The sequence below is a fragment of the Myodes glareolus genome, chromosome 2 (assembly GCF_982192425.1).
Source record: "Myodes glareolus chromosome 2, mMyoGla1.1, whole genome shotgun sequence".
Taxonomy (NCBI): domain Eukaryota; kingdom Metazoa; phylum Chordata; class Mammalia; order Rodentia; family Cricetidae; genus Myodes; species Myodes glareolus.
Window position 1 is genome coordinate 127,449,542 of NC_142027.1, and position 21,111 is coordinate 127,470,652.

General features: G+C 39.3%; 1 pseudogene; it reads right to left on the bottom strand.

The window, feature by feature from the left end:
- Window positions 1–2,549: 2,549 nt before the first annotated feature.
- Window positions 2,550–21,069, bottom strand: Znf605 (zinc finger protein 605; annotated as a pseudogene).
- Window positions 21,070–21,111: the final 42 nt, after the last annotated feature.

The following is a 21,111-nucleotide window of genomic DNA, read 5'->3' on the forward strand; positions in this document are numbered from 1 at the left end:
TGACTCTCCCTTCACATTGTTGCAAATAAGGAAAGTCATAGAAGACTCCTGACTGTGAAAACATGGGAAATAGATCACTATTACCAAGATACATACCTATATACATATTTATGTAATTCAATAATGATGTCTTCTAATTATACCTATTTACAAAAATATTTAATTTGCTAATTCCTTAAGGGCAAGACTTGTGATATAGACATTTATGCCTAGACTAGTTGGTGTGTGGACGGTGCTTCATTCAGTTGTCCAGATAGAAACTTCATAAAGATCTTCTCAAAATTCTGATTGGACATTTTCTTTTTAAAAAGAATCCAGATTAGGCCAGGTGGGTGCTGCACACCTTTAATCCCAGCACTTCAGAGGCAGAGGTGGGTGGATCTCTGTGAGTTCAAGGCAAGCATGGTCAACAGAGCAAGTTCCAAGACAGCCAAGACTGTTATATAGAGAAACCTTGTCTCAGAAAAACCAAAAACAACAACAAAAGGACTATACTAAAAGCCTAATGCAAATTAGTTCCTTTCAATGGGAGATCAAGAGAATGCAACATTCTTTAATTCAGACAGGCCTGCAGGCAGGATCTCAAAGTATTAGATTCAAACTAGTCTGTAACTCATATATTTCAGGCTGCCTTGAATGTATGACAATCCTCACGACTTAGCCTCCCAACTTCTCAGATTATAAGTATGAACCACCACACTCATATAAAGGCACTGTCTGTAGGAAATGATAGGGCATGGTGTTGCCTGCAATGGGGCCTGTTTGGTAGTCTGTTTCAAGTAAGTTTACTATTTCTTGTCATCATGTCTAAAGCAATTCTAGTTTTGTTTTACAAGAGCTATTTTTCTTTTTTTGGCATGATTATGGTGATGAGAACTGAGGAAAAAGATGGTTTACTTTTTGCAGATGATTTCTTGGTTACTGAGAGATACACCTACAGGGGCAGGGTCCCATAATAATTAACCTTCAAAATATCTTTAATTTTATGGCATATGTGGAAGATATCCATAGGTATTCTTGCCCATGATTTTAATTATTTAAATATTTGCTTTATGACCAGACACTGCACATTCTTAGAAATGGACCAACCCCTTTGTGAAAATTTGTGGAAGCTTCCTCAAAAGAATCCTCATACTTCTTTGTTGAAGGGAGTTTTGGAAATGATTCCTGTACTCCTCTCACCTATTGCAGGTAACAACTCTTTTCTCATTCTTTCATGTTTTAGCTGGGTTAATTTTGGCTTTGAACTCACCTAGATGCAAACATTATATTTATTAAGCCTGATGTTGACTTTTTATTGCCAAGGTAGAATTATTTGTAATAAAGAATGGCTGAAAGGGAACCCTCATATTTGACAAGCACTGCAGCTTTAGAATTTTCCTTCTTTTTAATTGTTGTTTTTAGTCATGCATATGCAATCCCAACTTTTTCATAAGTTGCTTAGATGAGCCAGAAGTAGCACAAGGCTTGATAAACTTTTTGGTTTTGGTTACTGCAGAGGTTTAGGTATAACTTCCATGTGGAAGCAGGTTCCAGGGCCATTTACATCTGCTCAAACCATAAAACCCTGACATTTGTTATTTCTACTGTATTATTAAAACAAAGAGGAAATAGGCATTAAGTGAGAGTTTCCATAAATGTCAATCTATGTTCTTTCTATGAGAACATGTATTAGTAACAGATGCTCATGACTAGTAAATGCTCATCAAACAAGAGAAAACAAAAGCAAATGACACAGTCAAACTATTAACAATAACATTTAATAGAGACCAAAGAGATGACTTAACAGTGGAGAGCACTTGTAGTTCTTGCAGTGGGCCCACATTTGATTCCTAACACCCACATGGGGGAATACAACAATCTGTAACTCCCATTCCTAGAGATCTGATGCCCTCTTATACCCTTCACAGGCACCAGCATACAGTTGGTGCAGAAATGTACCATAAATGTATATTTATGTAAATGGAGATTGCATTTTCATTTCCCAGCAGCCCAGACCTGAATAATCACACAGAAACTATATTAATAAGAACACTATTTGGCCAATGGCTCAGGCATATTCCTAGCTAGCTCTTACATCTTAAATTAACACATTTCCATTAATCTATGTATCACAATGAGGCTGTGGCTTACTGGTAATGTTCTGGCATCTTTCTCCCTCAGCAGCTACATGGCATCTCCTTGACTCCTCCTATTCTCTCTCTGTATCTCTATTCGGATTTTCTGCCTGGCCTTACTTTGATAAGCTGTTGGCCAAAACAGCTTTATTTCTCCTGTTTAACACTTCTGACTTGTGACAAGGCTCCAGAACTATCTCTAGCAGTACTGAAAACATTGACACCTGGACAACTTATCCAAGGAGTAATAAGTGTGTCTTCTGGGAAATCTCCCTTTCATATTGTCTGCCTCTACAGTTTCTCTTCGGAATTCTTTCTAGTGATTCCCAACTCTTAAAGTTTTTTCTTGATGGTCTTGATAGGAGACTCTTCTATGTATTATCAAGAAGTGTCAGGGGGACATCTGATAGCATCTATCCAAGTTTCTTGCACTTAGATGGTTTCTATAGTATATGATTTCTTTGATTATATGTTTGGTAAGCTGTGATTTCCTGATGAATGTAGTACCACATTGACTGCACCCAGAGTATTTATCTCCTGTATGAATTTTTCGATGCCTCATAAGATGTGATTTTCTAGTGAAAGATTTCCCACATTCACAACTATAGGGTCTCTCTCCTGTATGGATTCTCTGATGAACCATAAGCTGTGTCTTCTCAAAGAAAGCCTTTGCACACTCACTGCATATATAGGTCTTTTCTCCTGTATGATTTCTCTGATGCTTAATGAGCTGCACTTTTTGAACAAATGCTTTCCCACACTTACTTCATTCATAGGGTTTCTCCCCTTTGTGAATTTTCTGATGTCGAAGGAGCTGTGGCTTCCATGCAAATGCCTTCCCACAGTCATTACATCTAAAGGGCTTTTCTCCAGTATGGGTTCTCTGGTGGTGAATGAGGCTTGATTTCTCACTGAAGGAATTCCCACATTCACTGCATTCGTAGTGTTTCTCACCTGTGTGTGTCCTCTGATGTGCTATCGCGCTTGATGTCTGGGAGAAGGCCTTTCCACATTCCTTGCATTTATAGGGTTTCTCCCCAGTGTGAGTTCTTTGATGTATTAGGAGCTGTGACCTTCCAGAGAAAGTTTTTCCATACTCGGCACACCTATAAGGTTTTTTCCTAAGTGACATTTTTGATGTCTTATTAGCTCTGACTTCTTGAAAAAGACTTCTTCACAATCACAACATTGATATTTCTTCTCTCCTGTATGGGTCATATGATGTTTACTAAGTTGTGACTTTCTGATGAAGGTATCATTACATTCACTGCATCCATATGATCTATCTCCCATGTGACTCCTTTGATGCCTAATGAGAAGTGAGTTCCTGCTGAAGACTTTTTCATATTCACTACATACATAGGATTTCTTCCCAGTATGTGACCTATGATGAGTAATCAGTTGTGAATTCCAAAAGAAAGCTTTTCTACAATCACTACATTTATAGGGTTTTTCTCCTGTATGTGTTCTTTGATGAGTGATAACTTTCCATTTCTGAGAGAAAGCTTTCCTACAATCACTGCAACCATACGGTTTATTTATTATATGAATTATCTCATGTCTATTTTGCTGTAGTTTCCTGATGAAGGCTTTCCACACACACTACAAGCATAGGCTTCTCTCCAGTATGAATTTTCTGATGCTGGATGAGCAGTGACTTCCTACTGAAAATCTTATAACATTCATAGAAACTATATGGTTTTTCTACTGAGTAGGTCCTTTGCTGAGTAGTGAGCTGTGACTTTTGGGCAAAAGTTTCCCCACATTCAATGCACTGATAGGGCTTCTGTGCTGTATGATTTCTCTGATGTATAGTAAGCTGTGATTTCTTGTTAAAAACTTCACCACAATCCATACATAGACACCTGACTTTGTTATATGATTTATAATGAGCCATGACTCTTAACTGCTGGTTTTTCTAGATTTGTTACAATCATGGTATTTTACATCACCATAGGCTCTGTCAGATTTTAGATAAAACAATAATTTCTTACTGACCTTAATTTTTTTCTTCCATAGTTACTTTTTGGAATAAAAATATCAAAAGGATGTTTTAGACTTTTTTCATGTGTGCCACATTTATGACGCCTTACTTCTAAATGAACAGTGTTCATGTTTGACTGAAATATTTCCTCCAAAACATCATTTCCATAGCCTTTCTTTCAAGCTTGTCTTGTTTATTTTGAGGACATAGTTCAGAATAACTGGCTAGTCAGCTTTCTAAAAAGGAAAAAAAAAAGAACCTTACTGTATGATTTCTTCAATGATTATACTTACAAATAAAACTTCTGAAATAAGATTATTCTCCTGGGGAGAAGGTAAGCCCTCAAATAATGTATACTAACTAGGTGAATTTCTTTTTGTTTTTTTTGGAAACAGTTTTACTATGTAGCCCATATAGGCCTCAAACTCAAATCCTTGGGACTCCGGTCCCTAAATACTAAAACTCCAGGCATTTGTTTGGATAGTGAAACATGAAAATGAAATTTTGATGTAGTAGGAAATTTAGAAGAGCCACAGTACTTGGAATTTACTGGAGAGTGATGGCTACCTAGGCTTTGAAGTAATCTTTTATAAATCTCAGTGATTGTTATCTGAGATTTATGGAGTTGCTTTTCCTTTAGGGACTTCAAAAACCTTTACATGACCTCAGTTACAAGACATTCCTGGCAAATCAGTAAGTCTTGTATGGCTGAGAATTGCTTAAGTGATGAGCTTCTTCAGAAAATGCCTAGATCACATTCAAGATTCTGGTCTGTAGGGTGTAACAAGACTTCCCAGCAGTGGCGATGACTGATACTTATTACATCCTGTAGTTTTTTTCTTAGTTCACTAACACTTTAAATTACAAATGTTAGAAATATTCAGTAACCTGTGATTTTCAAGTATATGTCCAGAACTCAGATGCAAAAGATAAAAGGCAGGTAATTACCCAAACATAATATACTGAAAACTAAGACTAAACAAATATAAAACAAACATTTGAACACACTTTACTTTTGAATGATATAAAAGAAGAATACATACCATATTCCTCTTTTTGGGTCTGGCTTACCTGACTCAGTAAAGCATTTTCTTTTCTTTTTTTCTTTTTCTTTTTTTAATTTATTTTATTTTATTTTATTTTTTTATTTAATTTTTACTGGGAACCCCTCCAGAATCAAGTCTCTTGCAAACCCTAAAATGGCTCCCTTAGCTGAGATATAAACCTCCATGCTCCCCCAACCATCCTTCCTCCCTCCCCCCTCCCATTCCCCCAAGCCTTCCCCAATCCCCCCCGTCCCTGACCATCTTCCCTTACTTCCACCCCCCACCCCCCCATGCACCCGAGTTTGCCTGGCAATCTTGCCTAGTTCCACTATCCAGGAGGATAACTATATGATTTTCTTCAGGTTCACCTTCTTATTTAGCTTCTCTAGGATCACAAATTATAGACTCAAAGAGCTTTAACTATGGCTAGAATCCACTTATGAGTGAGTACATATCATATTCCTCTTTTTGGGTCTGGGTTAACACTGGTCAAGTTATAAGCAAATACAGGCTACCAACTTTATATCTGAAAGATGAAGAACGTTAATTTTCCATACCATACTTACATTAAAAAAAAAGGTGGCACACACCTTTAATCCCAGCATTCAGGAGGCAGAGGCAGGCAGATATCTGTAAATTTGAGACCAGCCTGGTCTATAGAGCAAGTTCCAGGACAGCACACAAAGAAACCCTGTCTTGAAAAATCAAGACAAACAAACAGACAATCAAACAAACAAACAAACACCTCAGTATCTGGTTGTGGTGGCACACATCTTTAATCCCAGTACTTGGAAGGCAGAAGCGAGTAGATTTCTATGTATTTAAGGCCAGTCTGGTCTACACAGCAAATTCCAGGTTAGCCAGAGCTACATAGTGAGATCCTGTCTCAAAAACATAATAACAAAATAAATGAATAAAAGAAGGAAGAAAGCAATCTCAGAGCCAGGAAGATGACTTAGTGAGTAAAGGTGTCTGCTGCCAAGAGTGCTGGCCTGAGTCCAGTCCCTAGGACCCACATTGTAGAAGTAGAAAACACATACACAAAATAAAAATGAAATATTCTTTTAAATAATCTCTCTTAAGATCATCACCTGAATCACTGACATTGGTTACTTGACCATCATTAAAACAAGTTTTGGGACTGGGTGGTAGTGGGGCACTTATGAGGTGGAGACTGGCAGATCTCTGTGAACTCAAGGCCAGCCTGGCCTACAGAGTGAGTTCCAGGACAGGATGCAAAGTTACAGAGAAATACTGTCTTGAAAAAGCCAACCAACCAAACAACAACAACAAAACCAAACAGCCAGGCACTGGTGGCACACACCTTTAATCCCAGCTCTCGGTAGGCAGAGGCAGGGGAATCTCTATGAGTTCAAGGCCAGCCTGGTCTACAAGAGCTAGTTCTAGGACAAGCTCCAAAGCTACAGAGAAACCCTGTCTCACAAACAAACAAACAAACAAAAAACCAAAAAAAGAAAAAAAAAAACACCAAACAATTTTTTTTGGCCAGGCAGTTGTGGCACAGGCCTTTAATCCCAGCACTCGGGAGGCAAAGACAGGTAGATTTCTGAGTTCAAAGCAAGCCTGATCTACAGAGAAAGTTCCAAGACAGTCATGGCTATACAGAGAAACCCAGTACAAAAAAAAAAAACAACTAAAAAAAACCAACAATTTTTCTTGCCTTTAGAATATTTGTGCTGCTGGCAGTGGCAGTGCATACCTTTAATCTCAGCACTTGGGAGGCACAGGCAGGCAGAGTTCTGTGAGTCTGAGGCCAACCTGGTCTACAAAGTGAGCTCCAGTACAGCCAGAGCAGTCACACAGAAAAACCCTGTTTTGAAAAACTAAAAAAATAAAAATATTATTGTATGTGTGTGCGCACATGCGTGTGCATGCATACATGTTTGGAAATAAAGACAACTTGAGGAGTCAGTTATTTCCTTCTACCATGTGGGTTGAGGAATCAAACTCAGGGTGTCATACATAGTTGCAAGTGCCTTTATTGACTGATCCATCTCACCAACACTTTCTTTTGACTTTTCATTTTTGTCTCATTTTCAATGAGACAGTTTCATTCTGTAGGTCAGGCTGGGCTTGAACTTGTAGTGCTCTTTCTGTCTTAGCCTCTCAAGTTTACTTTAATCACAGTTTGGCATTTATCCTTTTTTAATTGCACCAATAATTTAACCTATAAATAAATACAATTAACCTATATATAATACTAATAATATGAATTGCAAACCGTAAGAATGCTTTATATAACTTTAGAGTGGGCAGATCAGAAGTTCAAGGTTATTCTCTGCTACTTAACAAATTTGAGGCCAGCCTGGAAGACCCCATTCAAAGAAAAAAAATTATATAACATTAGGATAGTATTTTTCCTATTATAAGTGTAATCATTTCCAGTTTCCCCGTAACTATTTATTAAATTTTTTTGTTTGATTGATTTTTCTGTACTTTTGCTTGTTTTCTGATGATGAGAATTGAACCAAAGGCCTTGTGGAAGTTAAGCAATTGCTCTACCATAGAGCTATATTGCCAGATAATCTTTCTTTAAGGATCTACTTTATTATTTTTAATTATGTATATGTGTATGTCTAAGTGTGGATATGGGTATATAGGTCTGGGCATTCTGTTCATGGAGGACAGAAGCATGAGATTGTATAGAGCTGGAGTTATAGGTAGTTGTGAGCCTCCCAACATGGGTGCAAAGGCCTGAACTCGGGTCCTGGAAGAGTAGTAAGCACTCTTAACTGCTGAGTCATTTGTCCAGTCTGGTTTTTTTTTTGTTTTGTTTTGTTTTTTTTTTTTTGAGAGAAGATATCATTGTGTGTGCTAGGCTTGTCTCAAACTTAACTTATTAACATACTCTGGACTCAAATGCACTCTGAAGACCAGAATGGATTCCGACTCACTCTTCTCCTGCCTCTACTTCACAGGTGCTAAGATTAGAAGAAGCATGTGCTATCATCTGTGACTTTGCTGAATATTTTGAAGAGAATTTTATTGAATATTTTATCTATTATTATTAATCTATTTGTTTATTTATTTATGAATGAGATGGGGTCTCTTTATGTAGCCCTGGCTGACTTGAATCTTTTCTCTAAATTAGGCTGGTCTCAAACTCACAGAGATCCACCTGTTTCTGCCTCCTGAGTGCTGGGATTAAAGTCTGCGCCACCATGTCTTTTTGGAATCTTTTAAAGTGGTGTTGTAGATCACCATCTTTTGAGCTTAGCAGCCATTATCGCCTTCATTAAATCAGTTGAGCTCATCACAGAAGATGGTTGCGTTGGTTAGTTTTTTTGTCAATGTGTCACAAGCTAGAGTCATCTGAGAAGAGAAAATCTCAATTAAGAAAAATTCTCCATTGAGGGTGCCTGAACTGGCCTTGGCCCATAACCATACTGATGAACATTTTGCATATCATCATAGAACCTTCATCTGGCGATGGATGGAGATAGAGACAGAGACCCACATTGGAGCACTGGACTGAGCCCCCAAGGTCCAAATGAGGAGCAGAAGGAGGGAGAACATGAAAAAGGAAGTCAGGTCCACGAGGGGTGCATTCACCCACTGATACAAGGGGACTGATCTAATGAGAGCTCACCAAGGCCAGCTGGACTGGGACTGAACGAGCATGTGATCAAACCGGATTCTCTGAATGTGGCTGACATGGGGGCTGACTGAGAAGCCATTGACAATGGCACTGGGTCTTGTTTCGTCTGCATGGACTGGCTTTTTGGGATCCTGGTCTGTTTGGATGCTCACCTTCCTAGACCTGGAGGGAGGGGGGAGGAACTTGAACTTCCCACAGAGCAGGAAACCCTGACTGCTCTTAGGACTGGAGAGGGAGGAGGAGAGGGAGTGGGGGGAATGGGAGGGTATTGGGAGAGGGGAGGAAGTGGAAATTTTTATAAATAAATAAATAAGTAAATTTAAAAAAAAGAAAAAATGCTCCATTGTATTTGCTCATAGCAAGGTTGTTGAACATTTTCTTGAGTGATGATTGATGTGGGAGGGTCCAGTCTGCTGTGGGAGGAGGGAGGGGGGAGGAACTTGAACTTCCCACAGAGCAGGAAACCCTGACTGCTCTTAGGACTGGAGAGGGAGGAGGAGAGGGAGTGGGGGGAATGGGAGGGTATTGAGAGAGGGGAGGAAGTGGAAATTTTTATAAATAAATAAATAAGTAAATTAAAAAAAAAAGAAAAATGCTCCATTGTATTTGCTCATAGCAAGGTTGTTGAACATTTTTTTGAGTGATGATTGATGTGGGAGAGTCCAGTCTGCTGTGGGCAGTGCCATCTTTGGGCAGGTAGTACAAACCAGGAGCAAACCAGGAGGAACAAGCCAATAAGCATTCTTTCATGGTTTCTACTTCAGTTCCATGATGAAAGATTTAACAGGATCTCAAATAAAAAGCAATTACTCTTTTTTTTTTGAGGGATAATTTTTTTGGCTGGGAATAAAGTTATTAACTATCAAATACTAGAATTTGAGAGAAGGGACAGACCAGTGTTGCTGATACCAAGGAGAATGAAATAAAGGCTTGATGTTTCATGCACATATATAAAGGGCAATAAACTCTATTTCATATAAACTAATGAAGTGTATTAAACAATAATGTAGTGTTTGATTTAATATTTAAAGGTTTAGGTATGGAATTGGTGTCAAAAAAACCCCCTTAAACTAGTCATGATAACTGATACCTATAACCCCAGTACTCTAGAGGCCGAGGTATAAGAAATGCCATGTGTACCAGGCTAGTCTGAGCTACACTCAGGGTTATAAACTGAGAATCTATATAAGAAAATTGAAAATAATTTAAACTGGTTTGACTAAATGAGATTGTTGCTATTGTGTAGGTATATGTAAACTTCTGTACTTTGTTTTTGCCACATATTGGCATACAGGATCTTTAATTTTATCTACTTTTCCAAAATAATAGTCCTATTTCCAGTTCAGTTTGTAATTCTGACTTCAACACAACATCTAGTAGTCTTTGAAATTTCTGATAAATTCAAAGTTTTATCATGGGTTCCAGGCATTTATAATCTTTTACTCTCAAATTATTATAACTATAATACTCACAAATATTTAATTACAAAGACATTTTCTGTCCTGGGACCTTTGCCACTACAGTTGTTTCAATATTTAGGAACTTTAAATACAATTTATGAGCAACACTTCAAATGTACTCATTTGTCCTCAAAACTCTTGAGACTTAAATTTTTACCCTGTCTAATAATGTTCATTATTTCTCACCTAAAAAGTTTTGATTTAGGATTCCATCACCCATTATCCATGACTCTTTTTTTTTCCGTTAGACTTGTTTATTCAAGTATCTGAAAACACTCTTTCCACTTCCTCCCCTCCTCCCAATACCCTCCTGCTCCCCCCACTCCCCCCACTCCCTCTCCTCCTCCCTCACCATTCCCAAGAGCAGTCAGGGTTTCCTGCCCTGTGGGAAATCCAAGTTACTCCCCCCTCCCTCCAGGTCCAGGAAGGTGAGCATCCAGACAGGCCAGGATCCCAAAAAGCCAGTACATGCAGACGAAACAAGACCCAGTGCCATTGTCAATGGCTTCTCAGTCTTCATTTGGACCTTGGGGGCTCAGTCAGCCCCCATGTCCATGACTCTTCTTGATCTAGCTTGGAAGCTACATCAGGTTTGGTGATTTGATAACCTGTTAATTAGAAGCATAATAATTGAGCCCAATTGCTTAAGCTGAGAGATTCAAACATAAAGAACTTTTTGTTATAAAAACCATGAAATATAGGAGCTGGGGAGATGGCTTAGCAGTTATGACTATTTGCCTGGGTTCAGTTTCCAAACCCACATGGATTTTTGCAAACATTTGAAACTCCAGTTCCAGGGGATCTAACCAACATCTGACACCTGTGGGCATCAGACATGTATGTGGTGCAAATGCATTCATTCAAGCAAAACACACATGCACATTAAATAAATCTTTTAAAAAAAGCCCTAAAGACTGTGACTCAACATATATAGAAAAAAGAAATTTGAAACATGTATTGAAATCTAGTAAACACATCAGAGGAATGATTACTATGTGCACACTAAATTACAGTAGAAATCCTCATCCAAGAAGACAGGCTGCTGCAGATCTCCAAAATCATAGCTCTGTACAAGCTCTTTTGAGTAGGGTTAAGCAGCTGCCATTCTTCCCATGAGAAGTCTACAGCCACATCCTCAAATGATATCTGAAAAGCACAGTCTCTGTTTGACGTGAAGTGACTATCATGGAGGCCTTGCAGAATACAGGCATCCCTATTTGTGGCAGACAACCTCAGTGATCTCTGACTCCCACCACTGGTGTTGTGTATACTCTCTTTCAAGCTGATCTCACCGACTAACAGGACATAATGAAATGAGGTGATGGGATGCTATTTCACAGATTAGGTTATAAGAGAATATAACTTCCTTCTTGAAAGTTCTTTGTCTTCCTGGGAAAATCTGTCAGTAACACTGTAAAGTAACCTTATAGGAAGCCACATACAGTAAGTAACCAAGGTCAAATATTCCTGTGAGGGTTTATAAACTAGATCATCTCCCTACTACACCTTGGAATGACCTCAGCCTTTCTGAACATCTGGATTTATGGGTTACTCAAGACTCTGTTCCAGAACCAAAGAGGTAAGCATCTGATAAAGCACAGAAACTGTAAGATAAATGTTTTTTCTTATACACTGAGTGTTGAGACAATTAGTCACACAGAGGTAAATCAACAATATGACACACTAATATTATATACTTTGAAGGAAAAATAAAATATTATTAAAATTTGTATAATTGTGAGCTGGGTGTGGTGATTCACATCTGTAATCCTAATTACAGATTAGGATTGTAATTAGGAAGGTTGAGGTGGGGAGCCAACCTTGGCTACATAATAATACTGTCCCTGATCGGCAGTGGTGCTTGATGCTCCAGACCACCCAGGGGTACACAGTGAGACTCATTCTCAAAATAACAAGAACAAAACAGACTGCCCCTCCCCCGAAAAAAAACTATTACCATGGGCTGGAGAGTGTTGTGAAGAGCGTGAGGCCCCTTTGTTCCGTCCTACCTGGCTAGTTTACACCCAAAATAATCACACAGAAATTGTATTAATTAAATTACTGCCTGGTCCATTAGCTTTAGCCTCTTATTTGGCTAATTCTCACATCTTGATTAACCCATTTCTATTAAATCTGTGTATCACCACGTGACTGTAGCTTACCCACAAGATTCTAACCTATGTCCGTCTCAGGCTGGAGATTCATGGTGTCTGCCACTCTGCTCTTCTTCCCAGAATTCTGTTCTGTCTTCCCCACCTACCTGAGATCTGCCCTATCAACTAGGCCAAGGCAGTTTCTTTAATAACCAATGAAAGCAACACAAATACAGAAGGACCTCCTACACCATTTCCCCTTTTCTGTTTAAACAAAAAGGAAGGCTTTAACATAGTAAAATTACATATAACAGGTATCAAGCAAGAATTACAATTACAATATTTAGATCTATTTTATCTTTTATTATAACAAAGGAAAACTATAACTATCCATTCTTCAACTCCATCAAAGACTCCATAAGGATATAATGTTACCTAAGTAAACAGGAAGTGCATTGTAAACAACTTCCAAAACTCTAGAATTGACATAGACATCTTGCTGTCTGTACAGTCACCCAAAGTTCTTCTGTACCGTTGGGGCATCCATCTTCGGCCTTCAGGCCCATAGTATCCAACAGACATTTTCATGAAGCAGGAAATTTCAAAGACAGTTCAGTCACTTTCTTCTGTGTCCTGCAGAATGTCTCCCAGACTCTTTCATGAAGCAGGAACCCCGAAGGATCATCTCACCTTTAGGCAAGTTCAGCAGTCCTCTCTCTGCGGTTCTTTGTGTCCAGTTTATGCAACAGTCCAGGCAAGAGCAGTTTCTTGCCCAAATGGCTATCAAACTCCATAAGGAGCCTCTTCGATGCCCGTCTTCCTCTTGAAGTAGCTGGTGCTGCCAGGAGCAGACATGTCTCATTGTTATGAAAAATCCTAAATTATCAAAACATCCTAAATGTCATATTCTGTAGTCTTTGAAAGATATGAAGAATGCCTATCTAATTGAAATATATCTCTATATATCTAGAAAATCTAACATTATTACAAGCTTGACTATTATCGATGATTATCCATTAACAACCTATATATCCTAATTATACATTACATTTTAAAATAAACTATATAATAATAATTCCTTAATCAAGATCAGAAATAAATATAACAAAATTGACCTTAAACTTGTATCAATAAATCAAGACTTACACCAATGCAAATTATTAATATCTATATCATATCCCCCTTTAAATGTAAACAAACAGTTATAAACAATATTTGGGAACATGGTTGTAGTTATTTCTCTCCAAACTTCTTCCTGCTGTATGGGAGCACTGTTAATCAGGTCCTTCATGGTATATCCCATGTGCTAGGTTCATCTCAGTCACCAGTTGAGTGAATTAATTTTCTGAGGGTGTTTACAGCAACCTTTCAGGAAGGCATGGTCTATCATACCATATTGGTCTAGAAGCAATCCACAAGGTCTCATCCTCTGTGAAAACAAAAGAACCTCTTTTTCAAAGCATCATATCCTTAGACCCAAATTCTGAAGTCAAGATACCTTTATAATATACATGTTGGTTTAGCTTAGCAGCCCATTCAATGAAATGTTTTTCTGTACTTAGCTTCTTCACAGTCAAAACATTTAAAGAAAACACAATAATACAGATAATCCAAACTCTTTGTGAATTTTCCATTTTTATGTGACTTATTTTTCTTTAGTCTTTTTAATCTATCAATGTTTTTTACTGCCTGTCTCTTTGAAGACTTTACCCTTTTCTTAAAGCATTAAATTTTATGACTCTCTATACTCCTTTTCTTCTCTCCAAGCCTACATGCATTTATCCAACATTGTGACCCATTTAGAGGTGGTCACACTTATGTCTGAATCTGTCCTATTGTATTGTTTGTAATTCTCTACTATCTTGAAGAGCTTTTAAAATGTTAAGCAGTTTTGTTGTAGCTGCTCTGGATGTTGGCTCTGCTTCTTTCCATTTTCAAAATGGTGGATGTACCATTTCTGATAGCTCTGGGGCTGCCAGGCAGGAGCAACATTCATCAATCCAACACAGAGAATGAGCGTGCCACACATAAATTCTTTTTATTTGAGTTACAGCCAAATCTGCCACGCAGAGCACTGCGCAGCATGGAAACATCTGTCTGTATGGCGGCAGGAATCTGCCATGTTCTCCTGCCTGCCCAAGCCTGATTCTGTCATCTGCCTAGGCAGGAAGCGCTGAGTCACAGGCATGGTCTCAGCCAGTTTCTTCCCAACCCTAGTGGGCACAGAAACATCTGGGTCCCACAAATGTCATTGAAATGCTTTATAGCCAGAGTTAGCACTGGCGGCACAGCCCAGGAAGCCGCACTTTAAAATGGCGCTGCTCCTCCCCCACAGCTGAATCAGGAAAATCTCTTTTAAAAGAGCTGCCATACTCTGCCAGCAAACAGCAAAAAGATGTGTTAAACTCTGTATTTTTTGTTGTTGTTGTTCTAGAATTTCTTTTTAAGCCCTCTTAGGTTTTACATGGAGTTAGTAGATCACGTTGGGCACCACTCTGTTGTGAAGAGTGTGGGGCCCCTTTTTTTCCCATCTTGCCTGAAATAATCACACAAAAATTGTATTAATTAAATTACTGCCTGGTCCATTAGCTCTTGACTCTCATTGGCTAGCTCTCACATCTCGATTAACCCATTTCTATTAAATCTGTGTATCCCCACGTGACTGTACCTTACCGGCAAGATTCTAACCTATGTCCATCTCAGGCTGGAGATTCATGGCGTCTGCCACTCTGCCCTTCTTCCCAGAATTCTGTTCTGTCTTCCCTGCCTACCTGAGATCTGCCTTATCAACTAGACCAAGGCAGTTTCTTTAATACCCATTGAAAGTAACACAAATACAAAAGGACCTCCTACACCAGGAGAGATGGCTCAGAGGTTAAGAGCACTCACTGGCTGTTCTTCCAGAGGTCCTGAGTTCAATTTCCAGCAACCACATGGCGACTCACAACCATGTATAATGAAATAAGGCACCCTCTTCTGACCTATAGGAATATATGCGGGCAGAATACTGTATACATAATAAATAAATAAATCTTTAAAAACATAATGTCTGTATTTAAGGTTGAGGTGTGCTTCTTGTATGTAGCAGAAGGATGAATTCAAAGAAAAGAAAAAACCTATTACCATTATGAAGTCACATATCTACATACTTATCCATTTAATGAGAAATTGAAATTGAAAAAGGGTATCTTTATAAGTAAAGTTTCATTGGTATTTGAGAACAATTTCCAGCTAAGCAGGAATGCCTCATAGGAATGATCTCCTGCATGCCTGGCTTCTGCCTACTAAGCACCAGGCATATCTCTAAGCCACTAACAAAAATGAAGTCACATGAATACACTGACACTCTCTTCTTTCAACAAGTAGGCAGCTCTTCTAGGTATCTTTTAAAATGCAAATATTGAATGACTAATATTCTTATAGAAATTGAACAGTACAGTGTTGAGTAGAAAAACATAATGTTAGAGAATCTTTAGTTTTTCAGATCACTAGTAAACAAAGCATTATGAGTATAAATGAGTATACACAAGGATGGAACAAAACATATTGCAAACACTAGGTATGAGACACTGGGGTTAGGCAACCTTCAGAGAGAATACAAACAAGGAAGGCAGAGGAAGGGACATTACAGGAAAGTTATGAAAGAGTATAGGAGCATAGCACAGGTTGTAGGAGAATGGTGACAGGGATGACCTTGGGCTCTTAATGTGGAACTAAAACCTGGAGTAAGCAGAAGCCAGCTTTTATCGAATTTAGGTAAATGTGTAGGACAGAGGATACAGAAGAAAGGGGAAATATTTAGAGCAAGCCACAAGAATAGAGACCTACTAGGATATCTTTTGCCTTAAAGTTGAAATCCCAAAGGTACAACAAAGTCTCAGATAGGTATATTTTGTAAAACAAAACAAAATCCCAATTGTTTTGTTTCCTTTTTTCCCCCTTTGAGACAGGATCTCACTATGTAACCCAGGTTAGCCTGAGCTCATAATGTATATAATGTAGCCCATGCTAGTCTCAAACTCTTGGTCCTCTTGACCTTGTTTTGTTTGGTTTCATTTCTTGAGACAAGGTTTCTCTGTGTAGTTCTGGTAGTCCTGGAATTTACTCTGTAGTCCAGGCTGGCTTTGAAGTTCACAGAGATCCATATGCACCACCACTGTCCAGCTGACTTTTCCTTTCAAATGTGCTCTCAAAAACAGAATTATCCAGGGGTTAGGGCTACATTAAGGTACAAGGGGTATCCTTTTACTAAGGAAAATGGTAATGGTAATGGTCCTTTGTCTAAATAAGCTCCTCTCTCAAAGCCAGGTGGTGGTAGCACGTATCTTTAATCCCAGTACTTGGGAGACAGAAGCAGGTGGATCTCTGTGAGTTTGAGGCCATCCTGGTCTGCAAGAGTTGGTTCCAGGACAGGTAGGACTCTTAGACAGAGAAACCCTGTCTCGAAAAAATAAAAAAAACAGCAACAACAACAACAACAAAATAATTCAGACCATATTAAGAACTCCAGAGCAGGAGCCTTATTAGTATAACTGCAAAATTTAATATTACATGGTGAATTCCCATACTCATCTAGCACTAAATTCTCTTTCTTAAAACTATAATCTAAACTAATGTGTATTCAAGGCTCTTGTCTTAGTTCCAATTCATGTTCTAAGCATACATCAAGGAATTCTATAAGAAACAGTTCTGAGAAATATGTTTAGTTATTATAGGATTGCTATTTAGGACTTTGTTCCTAGACCACCCATTTAAATAGCTATTAAACAGTTTTATATTTTCTCTTATTACGATTCAAATCTAATAGAGTCTAAATGTTAGACCTTTCCTGCTTTAGATTCATGTATGCCTCATCACTCCTACAGGGGAAAAATTGCAATAGGATATAAACAAACAACTCACCTTTGACTCAGTCATCTTCTATGCTTAACAAACTCAGTATGCCATGACTTCTGTCTGTCCTGATTCCAGAGAGTAATCGCTGGTCAAAAGTCTGGAACCTAAGAACACATTCTCATTCTTGATTCCTCCTTTTGTTTGTCTCACAGGAACTGGTTTCTTAAGACAGGGTTTCTATGTGTAACAGCCTTGGCTGTTGTGTAACCAGCTCTTGTAGACCAGGCTGGCCTCGAGCTCACAGAGATCTGTCTGCCTCTGCCTCCCGAGTGCTGGGATTAAAGGTCAGTAGCCTGTAGAAATAGCAGATATGTTATTTTAGTAATGTCACTAGTTTGGAGGTATAAATCTTGGTTTTATCTAGGTGGTACATTTACACAGCAGAAAAAAATAATGACAGCTTGAATTTTGCAGGAAAATGGATGGAGCTAGAAAACATTATTTTGAATGAGGTAACCCAGACAAAGAAAGACAATTATCACATGTACTCACTCATGGGTGGTTTTAAAACATAAAGCAAAGAAAGCCAGCCTACAAACCACAATCCCAGAGAACTTAGACAACAACGTGGACACTAAGAGAGACTTACATAGACATAATCTACATGGGAAGTAGAAAGTAGAAAAAGACAAGATCTCCTGAGTAAGAGCATGGGGACCTTGAGGAAGGACTGAAGGGGGAAGAGGAGAAGCAGGGAGGGGAGCAGAGAAAAATGTATAGCTCAATAAATATCAATTAAAAAAAAGAAAGAAAGCAACGGAAGGAATGCACAGTATACTCCAAGGACCAAAGCTCCTTCTTTAAGAACACTTTGATCAGTGCATGTATTCAAGCTTTGATCAATGTGTGGAACTGGCACAAATGATTGGTGTTACTAAATCTGGTTCAAGAATCAACATGCAAAGTACAAATGGAAGAATTCCTAGAATGAATGCTCAAGAATGAATGCCAGGGTCAAGTGAAAGCTCTAAAGTTGTTTCTGGGTCAACCCATTTCTGTGGTCACTTATCTGTACTACCTCTGCTAACATAGAGTCCAGGTCCCTAGGCACATTCACTATGGGCTCCATTTCCAAACTCAATCCCAGTCTGAAAGCTTCTCTCCATGATGATCATCCTCCATAGAGGATGTCATATGTGGTCCCCAGGAGAACCTGTTCATGGTCAAGCCACTGCTGCAACTTCTAACCCTGGTTAACCCATAGTAGCTGAAGCCCAGACTTATCCAGCAGTGGTTAAAGGTCCAGCCTCAGTGGAAGCTCCAGTTCCTACCACAGCTGCAGCTCCCTACCCCAGTCAACCTATAGTAGCTGAAGTTCAGACTGAACCAGCAGGGGCTGAAGGCTAGCCCAGAGGAAGCTCCATTTCCCACCATAGCAACAGCCCGACTCCCAATGTTACTCAATACCTACATCCAACTTCTGAGCAGCTCTGGCAATGGATACAAGAGGATCTGGACACATGGGAGGACTCACAGACTTGGAGTTACATACTGACTCCACAATACCTCTTACCCCAGACCAGTCCAAGGAAAGAAATCTTAATAGCAATGAAGAGGTGTGATGGTTTATGCCCTTAATCTCAGGATGTGGTAGACTGATGATGCAGGCTCCTCTATATTAGTTTCAGACCAGTGTGATTCATATACTGAGATTGCTTTCAAACAAATCAAAACATTAAGTTTTGTTGTCTTACATGTTAAATAAAAGAAGAAAATATTGAAAAAAGCAGGTCACAATAAAGCCCATATTTCACTTTCTATAGGCAAGAAGCCAATAGTCTAGCTAAGAAGACTGACTCAATGTGGGTGATAAGTAAGTTAGACTGAGCAAGGTCAGAGAAAAAGGCTTCTGAATTGTCTTTGTGTCTTAATACAGAGAAGACTGTGACTGAAATATTCAATATCTGGGGCTGAAGCAATGGCTCAGGGATTTAGAGCACTGCCTACTCTAGAGAATCTGGGTTGGATTCCCAGCACCCACATGCGGTCATAATCATCTGTAACTCCAGTTCCAGTGGATCTGATGCCCTTTCCAGACTCTGTGGATACATGCAGACAAACACTAACATAAAATTTTTAAAATGAGTTAAATATATTAGGATTTAAAAGAAAAAAAGGACAAATCTTCACATATTTGCCTCAAAAGAGGCAACTCGTGGAATAAGGCTGTAAAGGCCATCAGAGGCAGAAGCCTGGAGTTGGACATGATTAGGGATGACCCAGACAGCAGGGAACCTGTAGAAGAGAACTTAAAGCCAATGCAGTCCTGGGAGCTTTATTTTGATTGTTTTTTTTTTCTTTTCTGATACAGAGTCTCCAGTAGCCTGTTGGCTTCAAACTCACTATTTAGCTGAGGACTACCTTTAACTGGGACTAGGGGTTTGGGCCACCATGCCCAGCTAAATTTTCTTTTCTCTGTATCCTTCCTTCCTTCCTTCCTTCCTTCCGTTTTTTTCTTTCCTTCTTCCTTCCTTTTTTTTTTTTTTCCTTTCTGAAATAAGATTTTTCTGTGTATGCCTGGCTGTCCTGGAACTCACTCTGTAGAACAGGCTGACCACAAACTCAGAGGTAGGCCTACCTCTGTCTCCTGAGTGCTGGGATTAAAGGTGTGCAAAAGCACACCGGGTTTCAATTTTCTCTCACGAGAACTAAAGTTATATAAAGAACTAGGTGTGGTCAAGTATATGGTGGAGAGCAAGTAGGAGCATTTCTCTGCTTTGTGAGAATTTGTGTATGCCACAAGACCCAGAAAACTGAGGGAAGAAAAGAAATTTAACCAGTTGATTTAAAAGCCTTTTTTTTTGGGCAGTGGTGGCCTTTAATCTGAGCACTCGGGAGGCAGAGGCAGGTGGATCTCTATGATTTCGAGGCCAGCCTGATCTACAAGAGCTAGTAACAGGACAGGCTCAAAGCTACAGAGAAACCTTGTCTCGAAAAAACAAACAAAGAAACAAACAAACATCAAAAGCCTCATCTGAGGCAAGAATGAAAATGGAGAGAATGGCTGTTCAGGTTTTCAATGCTAACAAAAGAGCACAATCAGAAATATCAATATCATATGTGGATGGGAATTCTTTACAGTGAGCCTCTCCTGGAATCCAAAAGGTAAGAGATTTCTTAACCCTTGCTGTTTCACAGGAAGACAGGTTCTAACGTTCTAACAACAACATGCTTTCCAGTTAATGAAATCCACAATACAAGGAAATCTTGTAAATCAACCCCCAAAACAACACCATACTCAGTGTCACCCAAATGACCGATCATTAGAGTTGCGTCTCAGTAACAAAAAGATCACACATATCTGTCGCCCAGGATTCACTGGCATACAAACCTATAAAGCAGTTCCACCAAAGAACTTGTCTGGGAAATTCCACTAGTCCTTAACGAACCTCGCAACTAAACCTACTCTCTCAGGCTAGAATGGTTGATGTTCGGATGCCCAACATCTAAACATCGAGCATCTCCAAATTAATCGGAGTCACCCTACTCGACAGAGTTGCAGAATCAAAGACTCCTCCCCTTCCCGCCCTCTGACCTCCACAAGTTCTTTACAGACCAGGAGTACACTTCTCAGGTGCACTCCTTAGAATGCCCAGAGGCCCACCCCACCTCAACCCAAACCAAGACAATAGCCGCAATACGCCCATTCTGCGCATGTGCTGTGAGCCTGTCTAAGGACTCCGCGCTGGCTCCGACCAGAGCTTGAACACTCTGGGGTCGCCAACGACCACGACGGGTGCAGAGATTGCTCTCTGCTGGGATACCTCACCCTTTACCTGCTTCACTTGAGCTAACTGTGAACCTGACAGTCTCAGGGTGGACGTGACCCGCTAGCGGAAGTGCCCATTCAGGACTACACTTCCCAGAGTTCCACTGGCACATATTTCTCCAAACTA